The 27,693-nt window shown below is 40.2% G+C and overlaps 1 protein-coding gene across 9 annotated transcripts in view; it reads left to right on the forward strand.

Annotated features, from left to right (window-relative positions):
- LOC140716795 (cell adhesion molecule-related/down-regulated by oncogenes-like) overlaps positions 1-27,693 on the forward strand; it is a 141,768-nt gene that overhangs the window by 28,485 nt on the left and 85,590 nt on the right. For 2 of the 9 annotated variants that reach the window (XM_073029700.1, XM_073029699.1), the window contains exon 1: positions 15,918-16,188. The exons of the other annotated variants lie outside the window; for them this stretch is intronic. The gene's annotated coding sequence lies outside the window, so the exon portion shown is untranslated. Of the gene's footprint in view, positions 1-15,917; positions 16,189-27,693 lie in introns of those variants that run through there. 9 annotated transcript variants of the gene reach the window in all.

A 27,693-nucleotide genomic window follows, 5' to 3' on the forward strand; every position in this document is an offset into this window, starting at 1 on the left:
AGCTTGTCATACACTGACATCACCCAGAGATTTAGATCCTCTCTATTGGTATCCACCACTGAAAAGGTACCAGAGTTTTAAGTCCCTGAGAAGTAAAGTTTAATCGTCTGAGAAAGTTAGGCAGAAACAACAGCAGGTGGACATAACAAATGTCTTTTCATCAATATTATTAGCATAATTTGTAGTTTTAAAATATGGTTTAGCATTTTAAATGTGTGCTTCAGTGGAGCCAAGAATATTCTGTTACTGAGAAGCAACCAGATTATTTATTTATTTTATTGATTTACAGTGTGAAATAGACCCTTTGAGCTGCACTGCCCAGCAACTCCTGATTCAACCCTAGCCTAATCAGAGGACAAGTTACAATGACAAATTAACCTATGAACTGGTATGTCTTTGGACTGTGGGAAGAAATTGGAGCACCTGGAGGAAACCCGCACAGTCACAAGGAGAACATACAAACTCCTTACTGGCAGTGGTGGGAATTGAACCAGGGCCGCTGATACTGTGAAATGTTGCGCTGACCATTGCGCTACTGTGCTGCCTCTTAGGCTTGGAATAGATGCAGGATGGTGGAGAGATATGAATATACTCTCCACAATCTAACCCACAGCTTGAGCCAGGTGTATTGAATTACCCAGAAAGAGAACAAAGCTCCACATATACCGTAACTCTCCTTCAGATGATATTGCCATGCAGTCAGTAGGATCAGGCAGGCAATGGTGATGTCATTGGTTCCCCACTGTGCAGACCATGATTACCAACAGCTTTTGGCCGTCTGGCTTGATTTACAGTGAGCGGAACCCTTCAGAGGCCTGGTAACACCCGACAGCTTGAATTTATCAGTTGAAAGTGTAGCGGGGACAGGAGGAAACCGAACTGCGCCGACATCTGGGATATGCATCGTTAAAAACTCAGAGCATTTCAGAAAATTAATATGTTGTTAGAGGTGTTTAGTTCTGAACAGCCGGTGCCCAGGGAGCTGGACTACACTGGGATCAGTGTCAGGTGTCTGATTGGAAAGCAGGCTGCCACATTAAATTTGAAAAGTAAACTCTGAGAAGCCACAAGAGGCCGGCGTCATGCTAACAGTCAGATAGAAGACAGGAGTACCCAGCTTCAACACTCTCCCATGTTCTGTACGTTCTCCAGCTGCTTATGATTCCATCATCAGAGAACTCAATTAAGGCCTGCATACTGTAACAACCCACTCACTGACATGACACATATGGCTCCCTTTTACAGATAAACCCATATAAAACACCCTTTCTATCTCTCTAACATATAATCTATAATCATTCTGAAAGAGATATGTAGGACTGCAACTAATGGGAAACAGTCAGGGTTACTTGTTATTTTAAAATGTTAATGGTATTATCCAGGAGAGTAATTGGCCCTTCCTCTAAGCCTTTTTTATGCCATGGACCAATACCATTAAGCAAGGGGTCCATGGACCCCAGGTTGGGAAACCTTGCTCTATACCGTTACAGCCTATTCCATTCTTGGGCATTATCACTTGCATTAATGCAGATTTCTCCTCTTAATTATTGTGCTAGGAATGAAGGAGATTAGAATCAGTGTTGCTGATCTCAACCATGTTGAGCCTGAGTTGATGAGGGAAGCTAGAAAACAGGAAAGATGTTCAAAAGCATCAAATCAAATCTCCACTATGGCAACCAAGTTTCTTTTGCAGAGGACAAATGACAAGCTTTAAACTTTAAGTTCCCCTTAGCAGACATGATTTCAATATCTAAGCCAGAATTCTGGTGCAGTACTGAGGAGACGTGTATTACTAAAGGTACTGACTTTCAGGTGAAACATTAAGTCAAGGTTTATCTGGCAAATGCCATGGTACCCAGCTTTCTAAAAATACTGTACCTGTACTTCAGAAATGCCTGTAAAGTGCTTTTCAATGTCCTGAGGTCCTGCTCCATGTGAATCCATGTTCTTTCTACTCATGCATTTGTAGCCAAGCATAAAGAATCCTTGCTTCTTCTTTCAACACAGTAGCACCAGGGGAATGGAAGAGCTGTGGAAACAGAATTGGGCCATAGCCCTTTAGATAAAAGAAGTCCTGTGTGAGGTGTTCAGCACCTGGTCCAACACATTTAATACTTTCCAATCACCAGTTCACACAGCACTAAAATTAGTTTCTGTAGCAGTTACAAAAGTCATCCAATTCCAAAGTGTTGCCTCCACTTATATTTTCTCATGACATAGAAGAGGTCAGTCAGCCCATTGTCTCCATGCCAGATCACAGTTCATTCCCATCAGTCCCATTAGGTCATTTAGTAGAACTGAATCTGGGTTCGTAGGACTGTGCCACAGCACCACTAACTGTGCACCTCAAGCAATATACATTAATGTAAACTTGTATTTTTCATTGCATCTGACACAGAAAAAATACCATCATTCAGGTACTTGGGCATTTAATCTCCATGTTTTCTCATTAAAGTCAATGGATGTGAAATTGCACTTGGCACATATCTGATCTCCTTGTGCAATTTGTGATATGTGAAGTAGCAAAGGTTAAAAAGCTTGCAGGCCTACAAAGAAGTGGCATTTTGCTGCATCTTGTGGTAAATGGAAAGGTGAAGTATATTTCTAATACCACTCAAGAAGTATGATACCATCAAAGCAGTCAGTTTGCTTGGCACCCATTATCACCTCAACATTGTCTTCCTCCATCTCACCTACAAAATCCACAGCAGTTACCCAACACAGCCTCCTGAACTCACAGTTCTACCACCAAGAAATGTGAGGGCAACAAGGTTCCATGCCAAGTTACACATAATTCTGACTTGAAATTTTATTGGAATACTTCTATTGTCAATAGGTAGAGTATAAATTGTGAAACACTACAGAATAACATTGTGATGGTATCATCATCAGAAGCACTACAACAGTTCAAGCAAGTGATTCACCATTGCCTTCTCAAAGGCAATTAAGGATGGGTATTAAATACTGGCATATCAGCATTGTTCAGATACTGTGGAATAATATTTTAATACCTCAATCCGTGTCTAGGACATTCAAATTGAAGATTTGACCTACGGTTTTCAACTCCCATACTGATTTCACAGAGTGTGAGGAAAAAAGGTAATGGTAAGGATGGAGTGCCATGGGGGGGGGGTGTGAAACAGGGGGCAGAGGAGGAGTGCCAAGGGCAGGGGGTGGTGTGGATGCAGACACACCCAGCCCTGAGACAACAGGCAATGTTATTTCATTCCAAATAGTTGGTTTATTGATCATTACAGAATGTCTCTCTGATGCTTCCCACTTCCTTCCCCTTTTCCCAGCCATGATACCTCCTCTCATTCTTGATCCACAATAGAGACCCATATCAGAATCAGGTTTATCATCACTTATATATGTCATGAAATATGTTTTTTTAATGGCAGCAGTACAGTGCAGTATCTAAAATTACTCCAGTACTATGCAAAAGTCTTAGGCACCTTAGCTATATATATGTGCCTAAGACTTTTGCACAGTATTGTACATCATTTCTTTGATTGAGAGGGTTCAGAGTCTAAGGGGTGAGTGTAGTCATTTTATATTAGCCCTTCATTTTTCTGGTCAAAGGCTAAAGAGACTCGAAGGTCTTACTGACATAACTTCAAATATCTGAATAGGAATGGCAGCCTGTGATTATAAGGTGAGGAAAGGAAATGCCTACTCTAAGGGTTAGTGTTCATCAGGTTGTGTTTCCAGGGAAGACAAGGGTGTTTAATAATAGAATGGAATGTATGCATAGCCTCCTAGGAACTTGAATCCTCAGGGGCTGCCTGAACAACAGACCTTGTAGAAGTTTTCCAGAGAGAGGGGGGTGGGGAAGATAGAGATAGATACAGAGATAGAAAGAGAAAGAGTAAGAGATAGAGCGAGAGAAAAATAGATAAGCGATCCACAAAGTAAGGAACTTAAAGATCTAAGGGCTGGAATGTAATCAAAATATACAATTGGATCAAAATATTAGATGGTGAATGAGATTCTTCCTGGAATCTGATCAAGGGAATTATACAGTTTACGCATAGTGAATATTTGAAATCCATTCGCAGGCTTGATCTAATCAGTTAGTAAATAAGTTTTATATAAAGACCCAAAGTGTTCAAACAAGCACATATCTTTTTAAGAAGTATGAATGATTTGAATATAGAATAATGAATACCTGCAAGCAAGAGATTTACAATAAAATAATGGGAAATTACTCACGGGCATGCTTACTCCACTGTTAAGATATTATTATTTTTGCCTAGATGTGAAGAGAAGTGAATACAGACAGTAATGAGCCCCCAACTAGCTGAAGGAATTAACTAACTGGAGATGGATTGCACATGAGTTACCTATTGCCATAGGCTATCAGATTATAGCCCTTTGCATGTGTGTCTTTCTCCATTACCTCAGCTGCACAACTCCCTGGGAAGAAGATCTTGAAGCAGAAAACATTATTTTCTAAAAAAGGTTATTGCTATGAGAGAGAAATATTCAAAAGTTCAGGAAACAGGAGCAGGATTAGACAGAGAAAATACCACCGCAAATTAAACAGCCTGAATGACCTTGTGCTAAATATAATGCTATGGCAAGTCTTAATAAGTGGATATGAAGCCTGTTCCAAACTGTTAAAGTATTGTATATTTAATTATTGACAAAGATATTGATATTAACGAGAAAGAAACAGCCATGAGGTTTTTTTCATTTACACAGTGCATTTGAGGAGAAATTTATTTAGCCAGAGGGTAGTGAATCTGTGGAATCCATTGCCACAGACAGCTGTGGAGGCCATGTCATCAGATATATTTAAAGAGGAGGATGATGGGTTCTTGATTAATCAGGGTATCAAAGGTTACAGGGAGAAGGAAGGAGAATGAGGTTGAAAGGGATAATAAATCAACCATGATGGAATGCTGGAGCAGACTCGATGGGTTGAAAAGCCTAATTTTGCTCCTATGACATTATTATTATTATTATTATTATTATTATTATTATCATCATCATCATTGTTATACTACAGTGCCATGCATTGAAGGAGCGATGAGAAAAAAAAGGAAAAAAGAATAAAGAAATAGATGTTGAACCATGAGAGGCAGTCGAGAAAAGTGCCATGAAGATTGGTTGAAGAGCTGGGTTTGAAAGGTGAAGTGGCAGGAGATAGGGCAGGGTTAAGGGCAGGAATATAAATGAGAAACAATGAACCTCTCCCATTGATGGAATGAAGATAGAGGAGATTAAGAATAAACTACTACAGGAAGAGATTTTGAAGTGGTGGAGGCACCAGAAATTAGACAGTAGGAGTAGGGATATCTGATTTTTAATAAAACATTAGTAAACCAATAGAGGGCAATGAGGAGAAGGATAATTGACCAGAAACCTATGGGCAGGAGCTATTCCAGCATGTTGGGTTTATTCAGGTGTATAATGAGAGGCCAATAAAATTATGTCAGTGGTTCTAAATCATCACATTCTAGGAGCAATGACTGAATTCCCATTCTATGTACAGTAGGGTTTTCCCTGTGGGTCCAATTAAAGCTGACCTCATTTCTTGTGCTAGACTCACAGAGGTTTTGCTTATATGTTATTTATACAGACATAATCGGAATATATAGTCATGGCTGATCCAGATCACAAGAAAATCTACACTCAGTGCCCACTTTATTAGGTACTTCCTGTACCTACTGAGTGTATGTTCATGATCTGCTGCCTCTGTAGTCCATCTGCTTCAAGGTTCAATATGTTGTGCATTCAGAGATGCGCTTCTGCACACCACTGCTGTGACTCGTGCTTATCTGAGTTATTGTCTCCTTCCTGCCAGCTTGAGCCAGTCTGGCCATTCTCTTCTGACCCCTCTCATTAACAAGGTAGTTTTTGTTTGTTTATTCTCTATAAACTCTAGAGACTGTTGTGCATGAAAATCACAGGAGATCAGTAAATTCTAAGATACTCAAACCACCCCATCTAGCAAACAACAATCATTCCATGATAAAAGACACTTAGATCACATTTCTTCCCCATTCTAATGTTTGGTCTGAACAACAACTGAATCTCTTGACCATGTCTGCATGTTTTTATGCATTGAGTTGCTGCCACATGATTGACTGATTAGATATTTGCATTAACGAGAGGGTGTACAGGAGTACCTAATAAGGTGGCCACTTGGTGTATAATGTCAGGCAAACCTGCAAAGCTTGACTTATATCTCACAAAATCATTCCATATGGCCTCTTCTACATTAAAGAGTCCAAGTAATGATTTAGCGACCATTTAGTGGTACACCTACATTCTGTTTGCAACAACCATGTTGAGCACCTGGTTGCATATCATTTCCGACCCTTCCCTCAGCCCAGTATCTGGTATTGTGGTGTCCTAGAAAGACCTGTAGCAAGGACAACTAAAGAACTAAAGAGGACTTACCAGTAGATGTTTCCAAATGCTGATTCCATACCCTGTCACCTGGATAGCAATGTTCTCTTAAAGATATTTTGAAACAATCCTCATGTGCATTGTGCCATACATACACAACTGAATTTTACTGAATGTATCCAAACATGCACTGCACATCATGGTATTTTGGTGCATACCATAGACACAGAGGAACCAAAAGAAAATTGTTAATCTTTGTGAAAGCACAAGCTATGGATAATTTTTTCTCTTGCATAGCACATAAAAATATTGCACTGAGCAAAATAATTTTTAGGGTTCTGGACTGTCTCACTGTCTAGTCTGACTCATTGTGTCTGATATGAATTCACTATGTTATGTCTGTTATTTTCATGGGGAAAAGTAAAGCATTGCTCGCTCCCAATTAGTTTCGAAATAGCCAGCATCGTTTCTGAGCTGCTGTAAGCATTTGTTTTCTAAATGGAGCTAATAGTCAAGAGAGAGGTAGAATTTAAAGTTGGTATGGAAAAGACAGAAGTAATAATCTTTCACTTTATGCTGGTCTCGGCTTGTCTCAGCTTGAAGGAACTGTGGGCCCCAGGACTCCAGGCTTCAATCCCCTGAAGTAAATGCAGAAACTGTCAGTCTGTAAGAATGCTTCTGTGTCTTCAAAGGGAAGGCTTGGATTCATGCTGCTGGTTCTTAACTGCCTCTCAGAAAGCAGTGTTCAGACAGGAGAAAACCCATTAAAGTTAAAACAGGTCATCTGAAGATTGACAGGATGAACATCAGCCTCCGCAGGTGGCTCAAGTCCATCAGGTATGAGCTCATAAAGTGTCTGAATAACACTGGCTGCTTCCCAGCGCAAAACACCACCACCTCCAAGAGTACAACTGACACTATGCAAGTTAACAGTATCACTCCCAGGGACTAATATTAAGGGCTGGAGGCAAACAATGCCACTTTGCCAATTAACATCAATAAGAGACTACCAGCATTGCCCAGAGGTTAACTATCCTAAACCAGATAAATATATCAAAATAGCTAACCATAACACTACAGTAGCCAAAAATGCTACACCAGAAGTTAACTGTGCCATCTCCGAAATTAACTGTGAACATATCAAAGGCTAACAGTACCACCCCAGAGTGTAACAGTGGCACACTAAAGGGCAACAGTGACCGGCCAGAGGCTAACATTGACACTCTAGACATCATGTAAAGTTAATACAACACAGAAGCAGACTCTTCAATCCACCATGTACATGCTGACCATCAATAACTCACTTATACTAATCCCCTTTACCAGTACTTGCTCATTGTCTCCTGTACTTTACTGATTCAAGTTTGCATCTTGATAATTCTTCAACGTTGTGACAGCACTACTTCCTACCTCATGCAGTTCATTTCAGATTCCAACCATTCTGAGTGCAAAGTTCCCCTCAGACACCCTCTAAACTTTTTTTATCCCAGCCTAAAGCAATGCCCTCTGGTTTTAGTTACCTCTGCCATTACCTGCCCTTTGTCTATTATCATTTTCATATCGATATCAAATGCACCCAGCCCCAAGCCTCCTCCACTCCAAGGAAAATAACTCTGGTCTTACACAAAGACTCATGGTATTATCCTAAAGCAAACTCAGATGATTTTTTCCATGCAAAACCACACTTTGCCATTAATTATTATGGTTGACAGTTTGTCCCATGAATAAACAGCACCGGACACTTCCTATGTACATTTTAATAAAATACCATCATGTGGTGCATTGTTGTAAAACTACTGCTCAATAACTTAATGACTCACCTTTTCATTACTGACTGCAACACAACCATACTTTTCAGCATGTTTTTCCGTTTTGGTAGGGATGGTGGCCAACAGATTTCACTAAAACATAATTAAGCAGAAGAATTTTCCTCTTTCAAGAGTCATGGACCAGTCCATGATTGATAAAACCATTTTTAATGCAGGTTTATTAAACCTACCCGTTATTTTGATAACACCACCCATTGTACAGAATAGGATTAAATTACTCTCTCTAAAACTATTAGTGAGCCACGAGACGGTGAGGATCTTGATTTATTCTCTCAATTCTTCTAAAATAACTTAATGTCAAAACCTTAAGTATTTTTTTAAAAAAGCACAAGCTGTTTCCATAATTACTAATTGAGTAAACACCTCTTGTCGGGACAGTGATGCATAAAGTCCTTTCTGTGACAACGAAGTGCCATGTTGTGCACATTCTTGGCACTTCCTGTTGCCTTGGAAACAGTTTTAAGCTGTTTACTTTCTGAGGAGGGTGGGGGCTGGGAGACTTGAGTACGAGATTGTTTGAGATCTTAGAAGTTGCTATTCCGTTTATGCAGAGCTTGGAAACATGATACAAATCTCTGACACAACCGCGTCTGTCATTGTTCGCTTGTATGCTTCTTCCGAGCTAGTACTGAGGCTATTTTCTCTCATCATCTCTAATACAGTGTCATTCAGCCCCCTTCATTGTCAGAAGGGCAATGCCTGCAGACACGTCTAGTACCACGGCAGTCAATGTTCGGATGTTCATTATGCAGTGAATGTAGTGTGTGTCCAATTGGCATGGTGACCTGAGGGAGAAGTGTCGCCCAGGAGTGTGTGAACAGGGAGCCAGTTCTCTCCACAGTGCCGAGCACTGGGAACAGCCTGCGTCCGGGATTGCTTCCAGTCGTCTAATGCCAACCTATGTATAAAAACAAAATCCCTTGTTCACCTCCCGCACATTTAATCAGGTATCGGCATTTGTCCCTTTGTTTTATAGGAAGACCATAGCCTCACTTTGCTGGTTCAGAATCACTTTGAAGATCTCGCCAGATAAATGCCTGAAAAAATTAGTATTCACAGGGATGCCAACAAACACGTTGAATATTCAGAGCTCCTGCAAGGTTTGTCAAGGGATGAGGGAGCTTGTTGATTGCATCCCCAAATGGGTCTGATATTACCATGGTAACACCTGAGATAGGAGGCTGGGGTGACTGCCCTTGTTCCCTGAGGGTGTGGGCTTAAAGAGAAGTGAGTACTGCTGGTCACCAACTCTGGGCAGTGCTTGGATTTCCACTGACAGCTCCGTCATTTCCTCACAGGCAAACTTCACACAAGATCCCTGTAAAACTTTACCCTCAGGCACCATCATGGGCTAGGCAGCAGAAAGGGGACATTCATAAGCAACCAAGGTCAATGAGGATTGGGGACCATTAATGCAGAATTCTGATTGCCAGGCAGACTCCCTACTCCTAGTCATCAATCTTCCCAACATTGGTTGATGGACATAACCATCTTCAAGGTGAGCCTTCTTCCCATGCTGCTTAGAAAGCGGGACATTGATTGGAGAGGGAGAATGGGATAGGAGAAGTGTTTTTGCTTACAGGTGATCAGGGTCTGGAACTCATAAATGAAAGCATTTGACTGGATGATTTGTGTGGCCAACTTGGAAATAGGGGTGGGTGCAATAGCTCTTAATTGACTGGATGGACATAATGGGTGGATCGATGTACATTTCATTCATTCCGTGATTCTGTAGGTGCTTCAGTAATCTCAAATAACATTATTTTATTACCTTGATACTTTTATAACTAGTATAAAAATTGTTAGTAAATAAAATTATCTCTCTCTCTCTTTGGTTGCTGGGGAAAATATCTTGGAAATTGATACTAGTAGAACCTCTTACACAATGAAATATCAATGCCGCGAATCGTGTAATTCCCATCCACTTTCACCACCAAGGAGGCAAGGCAGTCTCTCAGAAACGTCACCCTGTAATTCTAACTTGTGCAGTGGCTTGTGCTTAATTATGTACCAACCCTTATTTGAAACTGAAAAGTGAAATAAATTGGATGGCAAAACCAAATTCCACCATCTTAATATATATGAAAACATTCTTAAGCCAATGAATTACTTTTGATGAAGAGTCATTGTTGGAAAACCAGCTGCCAATTTTTGCATTTTGCACAACCACCAAAGTGAGAACAACCTGATATTTTGTTTTGGTAATGTTGGTTGGGCAGAATTATTAGTCAGGAAACCAAGGATAACTCCTGTTTATCTTTGATGTGGTGCCTTGGGTTCTTTTGCTATATTCATCTGGAAGGAAGGACAGTGTTAAGTTTTGTAACTCCAAAAATCAATCGAGAGAAAAACACGGGAGCCTGGGATATCGTGTCTACTAGGTTTTTACTTCAGTGAGGGGCTCCCATATGACATGGTGGCATGATGATGTATGCCATTCATGCACCTCTTACATATAACCCACAATGAATTATGTAAACAAAGAGCACTTAATCAAACAATATATTTACAATACTACTCAAATATTGCTGAAATATTAAATACACAACAGACGGGACCTCGTGTAAGAAACAGCACCTTGAGAAAGTGTCACTTGTTTCCAGTTCATCACCTGCAGCCTATTTAAACCCTGCCCTCATCCACAGCTCTTGTCACCCATTAAACCAGCCAGCCTTAACCAGTTGCTCTGAGCCTTCATTTACCTTGTAGCCTTGTTGTGTTAAGAATCGTTCTTTCTTGTTTTGTGGCCCCTTGTGGCCTGTTATTTAGCAGTTTATTCTGAAAGTGATTGCTTACCGCTAAATCGTTTCTATTGCTCTGTTCAAGTCAAGACTCCTCAACATTTCCTGACACCAAAGAACCATAGAATGAAGATGATTAGAAACATAAATAATAAGAGAGAAAACTTTTGTCAAAGTCAAAGTTAAGTTTATTGTCATATGCATTCAGTATACATGAACATATTGTACATTCAGTAGCCACTTTATTAGGTACACCTATACACCTGTATATTAATGCAAGTATCTAATCAGCCCATGATGTGGTAGCAAATGAATGCATAAAAGCATGCACACATGGCCAAGAGGTTCAGTTATTGTTCAGACCAAACATCAGAGCGGAGACAAAATGTGATCTAGATGACTTTGACTGTGGTTTATTGGTACCAGATGGAGTAGTTTGAGTATCTCAGAAACTGCTGATCCCCTGGGATTTTTACCCACAACGGTCTCTAGAGTTTACAGAGAGTGGTGCGAGAAACAAAAAAATCCAGTGAGTGGCAGTTCTGTGGGCAAAAATGCTTTGTTAATGAGGGAGGTCAGAGGGAGAATGACCAGACTGGTTCAAGCTGACAGGAAAGCAACTGTAACTCAAATCATCACGTGTTACAACGGTAGTGTGCAGAGGAGCATCTCTTAACACGTAACATGTTAAGCCTTGAAATGGATGGGCTACAGCAGCAGAAGACCACAACATACACTTAGTGACTACTTCATTAGGTACAGGAGGTATCTAATAAAATGAACACTCTGTATATGTACACGTACAATGAAAAGCAGCATCATATAGGATTGTATAAACAGCAATCATAGGAAAAACACAAATAAAACATAGATTTTGCAGTTTTTACAAAAGAATACAATTAGAACAAAAAATAAAGTCCATTTTAGTGCCAAGTAGTCAAAGTGGTCATAGTGTTGCTAAACTCCCGTATTGAGGATTTTGCAATAATTGTTTAGGGAGTGTGATGCACTTCCAGCGATAACGTGATAATTCTGTGATGCCTCTTACCCTAATTCTTACTTCCCTAATATTATGATACTTTTTGAAAACCTCTGTTTGGCTATACAACTCTCTTGGTTCTCCTTAACTAAGTATTTTCCCTACAAAATGCCATACTTTATGGCTGTTCTTTAGACATGCCATTAGGACCTTTGGATGCCTACTGTATAATGTTCCGAAGTAAAACCTGGGTGGAGGGCATATATGGTAAACCTAATCATCACCCTACTAAAAGATACTCAAGTAACAGCTTTGTCTCAAGTAAATGTTTGAGACCATCAACAGGAAGAAATGAAAGGGCAGGCACTACATCTGGAATACTTTCATGAGATGTGGTAGGAAGTGAAGCAGGTATTACAGTCTATTGAAAGGTGGATCAGAAAGTACATGAGTCAATGAATGTCCAAGCTGTGGCCTTGTATTTCCCATTTCCTAACTCATATTTACTATACCTTCTATCTGTTGTTGATTTGTCATTTACCACTATCTATCTAGTGCACTCCTAGTTCCATGTCCACTTACTTTCCTACTACATTGGAAGCAATGATCCAAACATTCTTCAGCTTCTGTTCTTTGCCCTAATCAGTTTTCACCCCCTCACCACCACTACTTCCCTATGTAACACTTTTGAATGTGCAATACTGTAAAATGGCAACTTCAGCAAATCAGAAGTGCGTTGTGTGTATGTATATACATTATTATTTAGGGTTAATGCCAGTGGAACAATGAGGGATGTAAAATGAGCTGCCAATATGCCCCCCTTGTTCTCCTTTCTCCTTATTTCTCCACTATTTGCAAGCTTTTGTGTGTGTTTTTTTTTTAATGTCCTATGCAGGAGAACACATTATGAAGCCAAACTTCTTGCTTTTCAATGAAAAGTGAGCAGATTATGTCTTTCCAGGACCACTTCATTCTGAAACCTGATCAGCCAAAGATGTGATTTGGTTGCACAAACCTGAGATGCCCATAATATTTATTTTCTCTCCGCGGACTGAAATTAAAAACATTCTGAAAATAAATCTGAGAAAGCTAAACCTTTATCTCAGCATTTTGTTGTTCAACGAAGTTTGATTTTCAAGTATAAAAAAAGTTCAAAGAATGAAGAAAAGCATTGCCTGAAGCTATGTCAATTTTGGATTAAATGCTTTTTTTCTCGTCCAGTTTGATGAAAATGGAAGGTGGTTTCATTGGATGTGAGCCTGTTTTAATTGGCTGTCTGCTGGGCTTTTAGCAAAGCCCATTCAGAGAGCAACAGCATGAGGAAAGTCATTCCCAGGAATGCGGAGCGGTTGCTTTAAAATCCAGTAATCATTGGTCATTGGTTAAGCATCAGAGCCTGCAGGTTGTCATTACTGAGGCCTAGGTAGTAAGTCTAATCCAAAAGCATAGTAAATACCATTGTGGAGTGTATTCAAGGCACCAGCTGGGTCTTTAGTTGGCTGTGTCAGCAGGATTGTCCACCCTCTAGAGCAGACTGAAAGCACCATGCTGAGCTCTACAGTCCCTACTCACTAGGGAGAGGAACAGAATCCTCCCTCAGGCTTCATCCTCCTCCTTGTCTGACCGCTTCAAGGAAAATGCAATCATTTCAGAGGCTGACAAGAGAATCCAATGGGCATAGGAAATAAGCGAACATATTTCGAACACCAGCAAAGTCAAAAACCTTTCAGATGTAATGTGTGGTTTGTAGAATAGATCATGGAAAATGTACAGACACAGAAGTTGCAATATAAACAAATTAAGAAAGTCTTAAGCTGTAGTCAGGATTCATAATATATAAACCAGGTTTGTAACCAAATATTTTTAGGATGTTTTCCTCTTACTGCTTCGAATCTTGGCACACACAAGATTTTCTAAGTAGGGAAGTAAGACTGATTAAACCTGTTAAGTGTTCTGCTTTCTCTCAGATGATGAGAAACAGGAAAACAAATTCTTTAGCCAAAGACGATAGGAAATTCTCAAGATCTGGCTGCTCCCTCTACTTTAAAAGCATTGCAGTCTCTTTCTCAGGCAGCCCCTTGTCCCTGAGCAGTCAAAGGTGCATGTGCATGATTTCCTTTAATGTAGAGTGGCCATTGCTTGCCAGCTGCTACATGCTTAACAGAACAAGGTTTGGTTCAATAGCAAAACGATCTGAGAGAGTTTATCAGGAGGATTGAGGAGTCTACATGAAGGATCTCAACCCAAACGTCAACTATTTGTTTCCCTCTGTAGGTGATGCCTGACCTGCTGAGTTCCTCCAGCTCATTTGTGTGTTGCTTTAAATTTTCAACATCTGCAGTTTCTTGTGCCTCCATTTATACAGTATGTCTCCAGACCTCGGAAGTCCTAGTCTTTTGCAGCCAATGTGGTGCTTTCTAAGTGTACTGCAACAACACCCAAAACAGAGATATAATAAGATTAGTGAGCCTACCATAAATGACATGAAGTCAGAGAGAAAAGAAAAATAGACATCGACATATAGAAATCACACAGCAAATCTTCCAGCCATTGACTTGCTAATTTCTTATGAAGGTCAGTACTTTCAACAACACCCAGGAGCACAGCAATAATGGGATTGACATAAAAGGCTTGATATTTACTGACCAGAAAGCACAGGACACTACACAAGCTTCAACATAGAATACAATTCTCAACCCTGCCAGCCTCAATCCACAAAGCTTTCAAGGGGACAACTGCAAGAAATCAATGAAACACAGCTGCATATCACCTCGCAGATCCATACCTCTAACTCCCGTAGAGTTACCATAGGAATTCTTCTGCTTTATAAACTATACATATGTTCATTTCAATAATAATGAGTTACTTTAGAGAAAAAATCTGACAGTGTCACATTTGCAACATGCCTGCAAAAGCTGAAAAAATGCAAATGCAAACCTGAAACAGATTAAACAAAATGCTGTAAAAGTCAGATAGCATCTATAGAAAGATTAAGAGTTAACATCTCAGGTTATTAGAACCTGGATCATGAGTTCTGATGAAGGGTTCCCAGATCTGAACTGTTTTTCTTAGATGCTGTATGACCTGCCGATTGCTTCCAGCATTTCTGATTTTATGCCTGCAACAGGTATAGTGAAGCAGGAACATTGCCAAGGCACATTGAACAACAGCAGAGAGCCGGGTGGTAATCCAACAAACAACTTCAGTGTTGATCAGATTTCCCAAACTTATTTCCCTGCAGCATCCTTCTGAAATGCAAGTCCCCACCCTCACCACCGATAACCCCAGAAAAAAAAAGACACACTAGGATTGTTGACAGAACCATAAATATGAATCCAAAGTAGGAAAATGTTTTCCTTCCTATTTTCATCTCTCTCGTCTCGTTTCTTGCTCCCCAAGGATCAACATTCCCTACTCAATCATTACGCCACGAATCACAAAGCACGTAGCCACCAGAGGGCGCCGGTGTGACGTAATTGATGTCCCGCTGGAAACAGTTTTGTGCCTCGCACCCCAGAACTCCAGATATCGGGCCCCGAAACCTAGACACTCCATACATCGGAGCCCAAAACCTGGATACTCCATATCCGAAACTTGGATATATGAAACATTGATCCATGCCCCACTATTTGGATTACTATCATTTTTAAGCGCAATGCAATTGCCGCAGGGCGCACAGGTACCACCAGTGCATTTGCCGCTGATTGTCAGTGGTCAGGCTCAGCGCCCTCAACGTCATTAGGAAAGATCCGGGAAGGGGGAAACAACCAGAATATTAACCCATTGTATGTATAAGTTTTATAAACAGCTTGAAATGAATATATTTCAATAAATATAGATGGATAGCTACGAGTTGCGAAAGTGAGGGGGATGAGATTGTAGTTGTTCACGCCCCCCCTACTCTCTGACTCCTCCTTCCCCCTTTAGGTGGGGGTTGGTAGAGTCGGGGGCGGTTGTCTGGTGTTTGGGCTCGCGAGATGCTGGGGGCGCGCTTGCGCGCGGATTCGAGGCGAGTTCGCGGCAGAGCGGCGTGCACGAGAGAGCGAGTGTGAGAGAAGGAGCGAACGAGCCCACACAGAGCGCGGGGGCAGGCGGGTAGCGCGGCCGGGAGCTACTCGCATGTCCATGGGAACGGCCGCAGTGGCGGTACCGCGCTGGCGTTAGACGGCGAGAGGAAGGCGACAGCCGACGCTGAAATCCAATGGAGCGGGCGTCTCGCAGGCAATGTCTCCGGGATGAGCGGTCACCGGGCGGATCGTACGTGCAGCAACTGTGCTGAGAGGTAAAGGAGGAGATGAAAGACACGGGGGCTGCAGGGCAGCTACTCGTGGATCCGGCCTGGCTTCAGTTCAGCCGGGATTCTCCTAGGCCACAACTTAATGAGAAGCCCAACTTTTATTTATAAAAATAAGTTATACATTCGTTCCAGCCCTTCCACCCCAACAATAGTTCCTGAGCGCAAGTGGAAAACTGTTGCTGCTGTTGTTTCAGTGGGTTTTCAGATCCGTCTGGTACCGAGGCTGCGCTGGAGTAACAACAAAAGCCAACTCCGGGCTACAGTGGAAGAGGAGCATTGACTGGCAAGCGTACAAAACTGCAGAGTCCAGACCATAGAGTGGGCTGATTCAAAATGCAGTATTTCGCAGTTTGAACATGTGTGTGTGTGAGAGAGAGAGAGAGAGAGAGAAAAAAAAGGGGTGGGAGGGAGGGAATTAATGTGGAGCTAAAGAGGAATTAGAGTCAGGTTTATTATCACTGACATGTGAAATTTGTTTTGCGGAAACGAAGATATAAAGCTAGGGAAAGATGGGGATAAACGGCGCTTGGAAAATAAGATAGTTATTTTCTAAATCAACAGAAAAGGACTGAAAATGACAAACTGTAATGGGAGAAAACGTAACAAAATGCAGATATGTTTGACGGCAGCGGGTAGATGGAATTTAGTAAAAGAAAGGAGGGAATTACGACATGGGATGCTGGGAAAGAAGTGAATGCAGTAAGTGGAGATTCAGAGATAGAGGCCACAACTGATTGTGAGGGGGATAGGGCCAGGTAAAGATGGAGCAGGGGACTGAGAGTAGGAAAACAAACTGACTCTGACATGATGATGGCCAGTGTCAAGTAAAAAGATAAATGGCGCAATCACACAGCAAGAAGTAAGAGAAGAGAGATGAAGACGAGCGAGATTGATCTGAAGTCCTGGTCAGGATATAAGGGTACTGTTGACAGAAGTTAGCTGGATAGCATGCCAAGCCTTGTTAGCAGCCTATAGGAGTAGAAGGTACAATCCAAGAACTGCAAATTTTAGAGTTAGTTAGAAAACCATGTTCTTAGGTTACAGTATGATAAAAGCTTTCAATAATCTATTAAAAAGAAGTTGCCTGTTCCTGGTGCTTGCTTCTCCTGTTTTCACCAGGACTTTTACTTTGGCTGTTTTTTTTCTCTTTGTGCTTGTATTGAGAGAGAGTTGAACAGTCTTGACCCAGTTAACTTTTTGCAAGTGCTTTAAAATGTTTCTAGTGAGTAGCTTAATCATATTTATCATTGTAAGGAAATGTTTTATACTGTGTTTCCAGTGTCTTTAATACAAGGAACTATATGGAAAGCTATGTTTTAATCGAGTGATCCTGACACTTCAGACACCCTAAATGCTGCAAAGATTTTATATGTGCAAATAATTTTGCAGTCGCAATGTTTTTTCCACATTTCAATTGTTGTAGACAGAAATATCTCTTATGCAGTTCTTGAAACCTGTCAAGTGGTTACCACAAATTTATTTTTGCTCTATTCTGTTGACAGCTTTATTCCTCAATTCACTCTGTTAACCTAGTGATTAGTAAGGTATTTTATTAAGTGGTTGCCTTATTTGGTGGATAATTTCAAAATTGAAAATCGGTTCTGTTTTTAGCTCCATATTAAAGGAAGTGTACATTAAAATTTGCATATCACCACTGGGAATTTGTTGTGTATCTGCAAAACACACAAAGATGCATGTTGAATAGTTATGCTTCAAGTTGTTTTGATGTCAGTTGATGATGACTATTTCTGGCATGGTTTATTGTACCAGACTTAGTGAGATCTGTCACTTCAATTTTGTTAGCTGTTCAGTCCCAAAGCTTATCTAGTATAGTGGAATTTTTTATGGGTGTCCAGCTTTGAGTAGTCTTTTGATGTGAATTTGTAGAGAACTCTCGAATATAGTTTAGCTGCACAATTTGTTTGATCTGTAAATTTTTTGACTATGACTGTCTTCTGTCCTGATTATGAATGTTCAACATTGTACACAAAATAACACCTAATTTCAGACACACACAAATGTTTTTCTGTTGTTTATTTAATGGTTATTTTCTTTTGGATTAATAAGAGCATTTTTATTGTGGTTATGTACGTCTCTTCATGCAAAATGCCCTAGCAATGTTACACACATCAAGTTACCATGAGATTTAAATTTGGGTTTAGGTGACTTTTTAAAATCATTTGGGAGATGTGTGTTTCGCAGCCTGAGCCAGCATTTCATTACCCATCCCTAATTGTCCTTGAGGTGGTGGTGAGCTTCTTGAAACACTGCAGTTTTTGAGGAGTTGGTATATCTACAATGCTGTTCAGCTTATTCCAGAATTTTGACCCAGTGAGAGTGAAGTGATTTCCAAGTTGGAATGGTATGTGGCTTGGAGGACAACTTACAGCTAGTGATATTCCCATGCTTGTACTGCCCTTTTCCTTCTAGCTTTTGGAAGATGTCTAAAGAGTTTTACTGAATTGCTGTACTGCATCCTGTAGATAGTACACACTTGTAATTGTGGGTTTGTGGAGTGAATGAATGGTTATGGATGGGGTGTTCATCAAGCGGGCTGCTATGTTCTGTATGTTGTGTTCTGAACTTGTGTGGTTGAAGCTGCACTCATCCAGACAAGTCCTAGGTAGGGTCTCTTTCACAGAGGAAAGAATATCGTAAGGATTAAGGATTAACTTGTATTTGCCAAGTAAGTTTATATGTATTAGGAATTTGCTGTGGTGTGTTGATCAGGGTATGACATGCAACAAAAAACAACATTCAACAATTATAAGGAATTGTATTAAAAAATAAAGTTGGAGGTTAAAGGTCGGGAATAGAATAAAATGTGCATAAATGCCAGCATTTATTTACAATGTGAATAGCAAGTATAAAAAGAGGTTTCAAGTGTCTGCGGTGCAGTGACAGGCTAACTAGAATGGTTCATCAGATTAATTGTCCGTGGAAAGAAATTTTTACGATGGCGAGAAGTTTTTGTTTTAATAACCCTATAGCACTTTCCGGAAGGGAGCTTTGAGTAAGGTCTCCTGTACTGACTTTGCCACACACAGAGCCCTCCTTTACAACCAAAAATTCAGATTGCAATCTCCCTAAATATATAAGTTACAGGTAATTTTTTTTTCATATTCTGTTATTTTTCATCAAATCTTTTATTTTAACAATGTTATTGCTCTTATAAAGATATTGATGGAGAAAAACATGTGTGTTGACATTTAATTATTTCTTCATTTAAAAAGTCTCAAAATGATTCACAAATTGGGAAGATAAATGGCATTACATAAACAATTATTATTGTTCGGTGCACTATTTCTTGGGCTTCACTTGAATGCAAATATTTTTCAGTCTTTTTCCATAAGACCACCACAACCTCGTTGTGGTTTGGAGGCATGCGTGCCTCAATGACCAGGAGAGCTATGTTGTCTGGAGTCAGGGCTTTATGCTTTGGCTCTTGATAGGATCACCCATGCCAATCTGGTAGAGGCCAGACTGAGTGGTCCACTGGTCCTCCAGGTTCGGGGATTCTGCTCTGGGCTAGCAACCCTGACTAGTCAAACATAATTGTTACAGAAACAGCAATGAAGAATCCTATTTCTGTGTGCAATGGTATTCCTGAGCCTCCACCCAAGACTTGCATGGCTGACAGTAGTGCAAACTGAGAGAAAGCTTCTGGCACGATGAAGTCCTGAACACTGCCCAGGATCAAGGCCAAAATTGGGCAAGGGCAAACAGATGGAGGACCTATATTGCTGCCCTAACACCACTGGCGTAACAGGCAGTAAATTCAATATGTAAAGTAGCTTTTAAAATATTGGCTAGCATAAATAAAAGTTTAAGAAATTTGCAGTGAAAGAAATTGAGATTTTTTTAAAGGCATGACTTGGGCATGTTCAGTTCTTAGTGTCCTTTGACAGCTTGTTCAAACTTATATTACAGCTTTTTGGAAGTAAAAATGCCTGACCATGGCTAGTGTGATGTGTTTGTGGAGGGACTAATTCAAAACACAACATTCATAGTAGGAGTTTCAAACTAGGCTCTACTGTGCCAGCATGTAATGGGGATTTTAAAAAAAAATGCCTAATTGTGACCTGTACATAGAAGAAGAATGTTAAACAGGTGAAGTACTAACAATCTGAAATGGATTTGATATGCTTTTTCCTCAAAAGCTTTGACATGAAGAAACAAAAATCAGTTGAAAGGGTTGATAATGACGCTAGCTTCCTGAGAAATGATTGAGGCAAACGGGTGGTGTGGACTATAGAAATGTATTACTTTGTTCAATATTCCCAGATGTTTCTGATGCTCTACTTAGTCACAGTACAGGTTTCCCCCCCACTATCTGAAGGTAGAGCATTCCTATGAAGCCGTTTGTAAGCCGAAATGTCGTAAAGCGAAAAAGCAATTACCATTAATTTATATGGGGAAATTTTTTAGCGTTCCCAGACCCAAAAAATAACCTACCAAATCAAACCAAATAACACATAAAACCTAAAATAACATGAACATATAGTAAAAGCAGGAATGATATGATAAATATACAGCCTATATAAAATTAAAATATTGTACGTACGGTGTAGTTTCACTTATCAAAATCGGGAAGACAGTGAGCCAAAATCGATGTGGAGGGAAAAAATTCAGTTCGTACACGCATGCGCGCACAGCTGCCCGCACAAGGCTTCACGATCATGGTAGTTTTTCTTGGGGTAACACACATATAAAGCGGGCGTCTTTTTTCGTAAAAGCGAAAATCCTCTTTGGTTAGCGAAAACAGGTACTAATGTAGGTCTGTTGTAACAGCGAGCTGTCGTAAAGCGAACGGTTGGGGGCCACCTGTACTCATATCCCAGATTTAAAACTTGGACAACAGCTTGTGCTTGTTAAATTTCTTAAGGTTCACTTGAGGAAAAAAAATTTTGTTTAGATACCTAGAGGGTCCAGCAGGTCCAGAAAAAATCTTTGGATATTTCTAGCAAGGGATTCCCATGCTGTGCCAGCAATCTTTACTGTTATTTGCCTGTCTATTCATCTCATGTACAATACAACCAAGATTAGCCAGAATTAGCTAGATATTCTTAGCTTCAATGCTCAAGCTGGCAAAGTTCCAAGACTCTGAAGCTACAAGAAGGAAGTGGTAACACAATTTTCAAGCTTTAAAAGTTATAATAAAATGTTAAAAATTAATTTTATATATAATTTTAAAGCTTTGGTTATTCTGGCACTGCTGTACAGTTTCAGCTGTCATTGAAAAGCTAGACCTCTTTTCAGGGATCATTGCCACTATACACATAATGTAATGGTCAGTCAATGCATTAAACTTGTAGCTTATCTGTAGCTTTGAGATTGTGTGCTGAACTATTGATGGAATTGCAGAAGCAAAGGAATGTCTTAATGGCCCTTTGGGAATGAGATGACTAAATTCCACCCTGTGGATTCTGAGGTGATTGATGAGACCATTGTGGGAGCCACAGGTGCAGCAGGAAGCATTTGATGAATAGTCAGGTGGGTAATTAGATGAAGTGCATTTTTTCTGCTTATACTGTCCTGCTGTGTTCTCCCAGCATAAGCTCCTAAGGTGCTCAACCAGAATATTTTTTCACCACTTAAAGCAATCAAAGCTTAAGGTTTCCTAACATTTGGTCAAAATTGTGCACTTCTCAAAGAGACTCTGAGAATAGTCTTGAATCTTTGCATCCATAGACCAGGCAATCTCTTGCCATGACAGCGTGAGATTTGATGTGGCCTGTCCAATTAAGTTGACTGAGTGTAATTGGCATATGAATGCTGGAGGGTGCTGGCATTGGTTTACTTTTGCCAATGAATTTGGATGATTTTCAAATTTAGTAATAGGGTATCTTTGAGGTGCCTGTTTTAAATAATTCTTGAAATGTTAAGTGCTAGGTTTCATTTTCATCACATTATGCTTGCATCCAATTTCCAGCTTTGGAGAGGAGACTGAAAGTATTAGTTTTTTTGGCTTGAAGGTGATGTTGGGAGTCCTAGGTGTGTTTGAACTGCCTCTTGGAGAGAGAATTTTCTCTGGCATTAAAAAGGCAGCTTGTGTTCAAGAATGCCAGTAAATTATTTTTCTATTGAAGATGTATGAGAAGCTTTGTGTATATTGTAAGTTGTTTTTGCTTCCATCTGCAAAGAAGGGGTGTGACTCTCTTCCTTGCTTCTAATTAGCCTATTTTGCCTTGGGTCAATCTTGTATTCTGTGCCTGATCTCATTACTCCTTTGTATTGGAGGTTCTGCATTTGTACTTAGATTTAAAGGCCTGATCATTCTACACTCATTTGTGCAAATTAAGTGGGAAGCAGTAGCATGATTACACAGGAAGAAGTTCTAGGTCAGCATCGGCATTTATTCCAAGTAGCAGCTGTTCAGAGTCTGAAACAAAATACCGAAACCAAATGGTGGCCTCATGGGGCAGAAATCAACAGCTGCTGTTTGAGGTTATCAGGTAGAGGGGGAGGGTAACCTCCATTTTTTGGGGCATTCTACCTGGTAAGATCTTTCCCACTGTCATTGGAGATAGCAAAACTTGACCTTAACCTGACTTGCCAGAATCCCTGAAGACTTTCAAGACACAGCTTTCATAAAGTGGACTCTTCTAGAGAAATAAAATGGCTTTATGTTTAAGAATGAAAACTATTGCGAGGAAGGGAAAGACCACACAAGCTATCGGTGATTAACTGCTGTGACTCGGCTGTCAAGAGAGGAAAACAATGTAGAATTGACCTTCAACAAGCTTTGCATTCTACAAACGTCCTTGTAAGATGGGATAGATCTCATTTTACATATATTGGGTTTTCTAGTTATTTTAAACATAGGAATATCTATATTAGATCAGCTAAAGGCCTGTTTCATTTTATAGTGACAATGCTATTCCAAGATGGAAAAGGCATGATTGGGTAAACCCATTGTCAATCAAAATTACTGATAACATATTCCTGTCAGCAATCGAAGTACATAATTTGTCAGTAAATATCCTTCATTCCAGCAATACTAGGGAAGGTATGGCAAAAGTTACTGCAGTTTAATAATTTGTACCTAAAGCCTGTTATTGTTTTGGGGTTGATGGTTTGCAGTGAGCACATATGTGTGTCCTGTCTGAATTGGCATAGTTTTTCCCAATAAATGCTTGCAGAATCTGAAGAGCTTTGTTTTTATCACACTGTACCATTTGAGCCAATGCAAATATTTACGCATAGATCTCTAGAGGTAAAAGACATTATACTGAACAGGGTTTGAGCCCATATCCCAAAGGTATAAACATCTAGGAAATTGAAACTGTGGTTTGATCTGGGTGATACTGGCTTGGCTCAGAAGTGAACAAATTAAATTACAATGTTTACTGCCTGTTCTAGGTGAATCTGAAAACTGCAATTGGTTTAGGTCTTAGGATTATTCATAACTGGTTTTATCAAAGTTTCTAGTTTCTTTATAAGTTGCCCTTGGCTGGTACATTAACTCATGGCCTGTATATCCATTGAGAAAATTCCAGATTTTCTCATTTTAATAACAAGAATAGAAAATTGACTACTGTAGCATGTTTGAAGGGACTAATTTCTAAAATGAATTGTATGTAGTTATTACAAGACCAAACATTGAACATTCTTGTTTCCTCACCTATTTGACAAAATATACAAACCTTGAAAGCACATTCTATTGGGCTCAAAGGACAGTTGGTGTTTTGGTCTGTGATCTGTACTGGGAAACTCAGAAATTAGGTTAATTTGAATTGGTAAGAGGAAGTGGGATGTATGACCTACAATAGAGTGGAGCACCAAGAAGGTAAAAGAGATAACAAAATGTTATGGACTGAGAGGGGGTGGTGAAAGATTAATAATGTAACTAATACTTCCATTTTAAGACAACTGCTGAAGTTATGTGACAGCTCATTGCTAGTTCAGATGGCAAGAAATACAACAAAAACATTACTAGTAACATCTTTTCTGAAGTAAATTATGGTCAGTTAGCACTGCAAGCAATAAAGAAGCAAGCGGAGGCAAAGCTGATTTGAAGGATGAGCCATGCAGGTGTATTGCAAAGATGAGGGGCAACGTGTTCAAGACGGGGTTGCAGATGGAGTTCTATCACTGTCGCTGTTGGAGTGAACAATTGGAGAGGAGTCGATGCAGAAGAGTTTCAGTACCCGTCCCCCTAACCCGGTTGAAAGGTTGGATCGCTCCAGGTGCCAAGCCAATTTGGTGAAATCAAGAATGGCTTTGGGTTATGCAGCCTAAGCATGTTACTGTGCTGGTGTCTGGATCCTAGAGTGAGGCACTACTTGGTGCTTGGACAATTTAAACGTCGGTCCAGATAGATGGGGAAAGCCCGAGTGTCAAGACCTGAGTCAGGGTCAGGATAATTTTGCTCGCTCTCTCGTGATGCTCATTCCTCTCTCTGGCAGCCGTGAGTTTCATGGTGTTTTTGCACCACTAATACGATGGACTGAGATGGCTAACACGAGTAGGCTTGGGCCTACTCCGGCTGCTCCAGGGAGTGAATCTAAGGATTCTATCTAGTTCAGAATGCTGTCATTTGCTTCTATTGTTTGCTTGATGTGTTTTTTTCCCTCTCTTTTATAGTCTTTTTTTTAAATTGGGCTCTTCAGGTTGCTTGATTTGTGTCTGCCTATAACACTGGACAACAAAGATTTTGGTTCCTGAATACCTTTAGGTGTATCTTATGAATTTTGGGCTACTGATCATGAAAATCACCATGAAATTTCCCTATCACACACCATTTTTTCAATAAACCGTACTCTCTCCGGTCCTGTTCACCCTGTACACATCAGACTTCCAATATAACTCAGAGTCCTGCCATGTGCAGAAGTTCGCTGATGACACGGCCATAGTGGGATGTGTCAGGAATGGACAGGAGGAGGAGTATAGGAAACTGATACAGGACTTTGTGATATGGTGCAACTCAAACTACCTGCGTCTCAATATCACCAAGACCAAGGAGATGGTGGTGGACTTTAGGAGATCTAGGCCTCATATGGAGCCAGTGATCATTAATGGAGAATGTGTGGAGCAGGTTAAGACCTACAAGTATCTGGGAGTACAGTTAGACGAGAAGCTAGACTGGACTGCCAACACAGATGCCTTGTGCAGGAAGGCACAGAGTCGACTGTACTTCCTAAGAAGGTTGGCGTCATTCAATGTCTGTAGTGAGATGCTGAAGATGTTCTATAGGTCAGTTGTGGAGAGCGCCCTCTTCTTTGTGGTGGCGTGTTGGGGAGGAAGCATTAAGAAGAGGGACGCCTCACGTCTTAATAAGCTGGTAAGGAAGGCGGGCTCTGTCGTGGGCAAAGTACTGGAGAGTTTAACATCGGTAGCTGAGCGAAGGGCGCTGAGTAGGCTACGGTCAATTATGGATAACTCTGAACATCCTCTACATAGCACCATCCAGAGACAGAGAAGCAGTTTCAGCGACAGGTTACTATCGATGCAATGCTCCTCAGACAGGATGAAGAGGTCAATACTCCCCAATGCCATTAGGCTTTACAATTCTACCGCCAGGACTTAAGAACTTTTTAAAAGCTATTATTAATGCTTTTTGAGATAGTGATTTAGATGCATATCATATTTTTTACTGAGTTAAGTATTGTATGTAATTAGTTTTGCTACAACAAGTGTATGGGACATTGGAAAAAAAGTTGAATTTCCCCATGGGGATGAATAAAGTATCTATCTATCTATCTATTTCAATTCATAATTCAAGTCAATTAAAATGTTGCCTACAATGTATCTTGTCCAGGCATGCTTGGGCATGCTTAGGCGGCGTGGCTGCTGCATGGCAGGACAGGTTTTGCTAATAATTATTGGGTTCAGGACTGTAAGGATGGAATTTGCTATCACCAGGCACAAAAATTTCTGTGAAGGATTTTGATATTTGAGACAGATGCTTCCCAGAATAACTGATGCCAAGATTAAGGAAAGCATTTTTGTTGGTCCACAAATCAGACAGGCAATTTGAAGAATTTCTAGTGGGACCGGAGAAAATCAGATGGAAGGCCTTCAAGGAAATTGTTGAAATTTTTCTCGGCATCTACAGAGCACCAAACTACATGCAGCTGGTTGAAAGCATGCTTCAAGCATATAAAAAAAAATATATGAAATGCAACATTCCACTAAAGATTCATTTTCTGTATTCCCATTTAGACTTCTTCCCTGCAAATCTTGGTGCTGTTAGTGAAAGGTTTCACCAGGACATTGCGGTCATGGAGAAAAGATATCAGGGGCAACTGGAATCCATCAATGCTGGCGAATTATTGTTGGACACTTAAGCGAGAAGCCTCAGACACTGAGTACAAATGAAAATCATTAACAAAATATTTTTAACTTAGTTGAACTATTGCAAAGCATCAGCACCTTTATGCAATTAAACACATTATATTCAGTAAAAGTTAATGTTTCTCCAAATTCCTACGTGATACAACTAGTCTGAAATTACATTTGTGTTCATCTTCAAGCAGTCTATCATAAACAAAAAAAATTCTGAGGAAGCAATATTTTTGAAAAAATTTGTTGACCAGTGAACAAATCGCAAGGTTTTGATATAAATGTACTTGAATCTCTTTAAAGGTGTGTCAGTAGAGGGTGAACAGAGGAATAAAACCAAGCAAAAAATACTAACCCAGTTACCATCGCAAACTGGAAGGGCTGCTTATCTGAAATTGAATTCATTGATGAATTCTGGGGGTTGTAACATCCTTGATGGGGAAATGGTTCAGTTAACTAGTCTTGCTTGAGTCTTGAGTGGAAGGCATGTTTTTCTGGAGACCCCCTTTATAATTATTTTGGGCTTTCTTGGAAAAGCACATGTAATACCATTGGGCTGAGACAGGATTGGGTTGACAAGATGGACTTAGGTAACTTTGTACAGGCAAAACTTTGACATTGTCTAACTACAAAAAAAAAAATTTCAGGTGAACATTTAGAAGAAAGGTAAAATTGCAAATCTTGTTTTGACTATGTATTGTTTTGGCAAGACCCACTACAAAAAAAAGTGAGGGCTGCTGACATAAGTCAACTATCCCAAGAGTGTTTCGGAGGTAAAGTATGTCTTAAGGAAGTCTCTTTGAAAAAGGAAGTAAACAATTACTAGATTGTGTCATGCATTTCAGATATTGCTGGCCTTAGAATGAAAACCAGAATGTTCATTGAACAATGAAAAATGCAGAATGGATACTTTTGTTATAATTTTCCCATTTCATGTTGCTATTAAGGATCTTCAAATTCTATATCAAAAATGTTAGTTATAGATACTTCCTCCTCAGTCTAAATACGCCAATGAGGTCTAACTGGGTGTTAGATTTCCTAACCAACAGACCTCATAGTCAGGATGCACAACTGCTCCTCACTCCCCATCATCTTCAACATAGGTATCTCCCCCCCCCCGGGTTGTGCGCTGAGCCCGTTGCTCACACCTAACTGTCTGGCCAAACACCTGAGTAGACACATTGTCAAGTTTGCTGGTGACACGAC

The sequence above is a fragment of the Hemitrygon akajei genome, chromosome 26 (genome assembly GCF_048418815.1).
Source record: "Hemitrygon akajei chromosome 26, sHemAka1.3, whole genome shotgun sequence".
NCBI lineage: Eukaryota > Metazoa > Chordata > Chondrichthyes > Myliobatiformes > Dasyatidae > Hemitrygon > Hemitrygon akajei.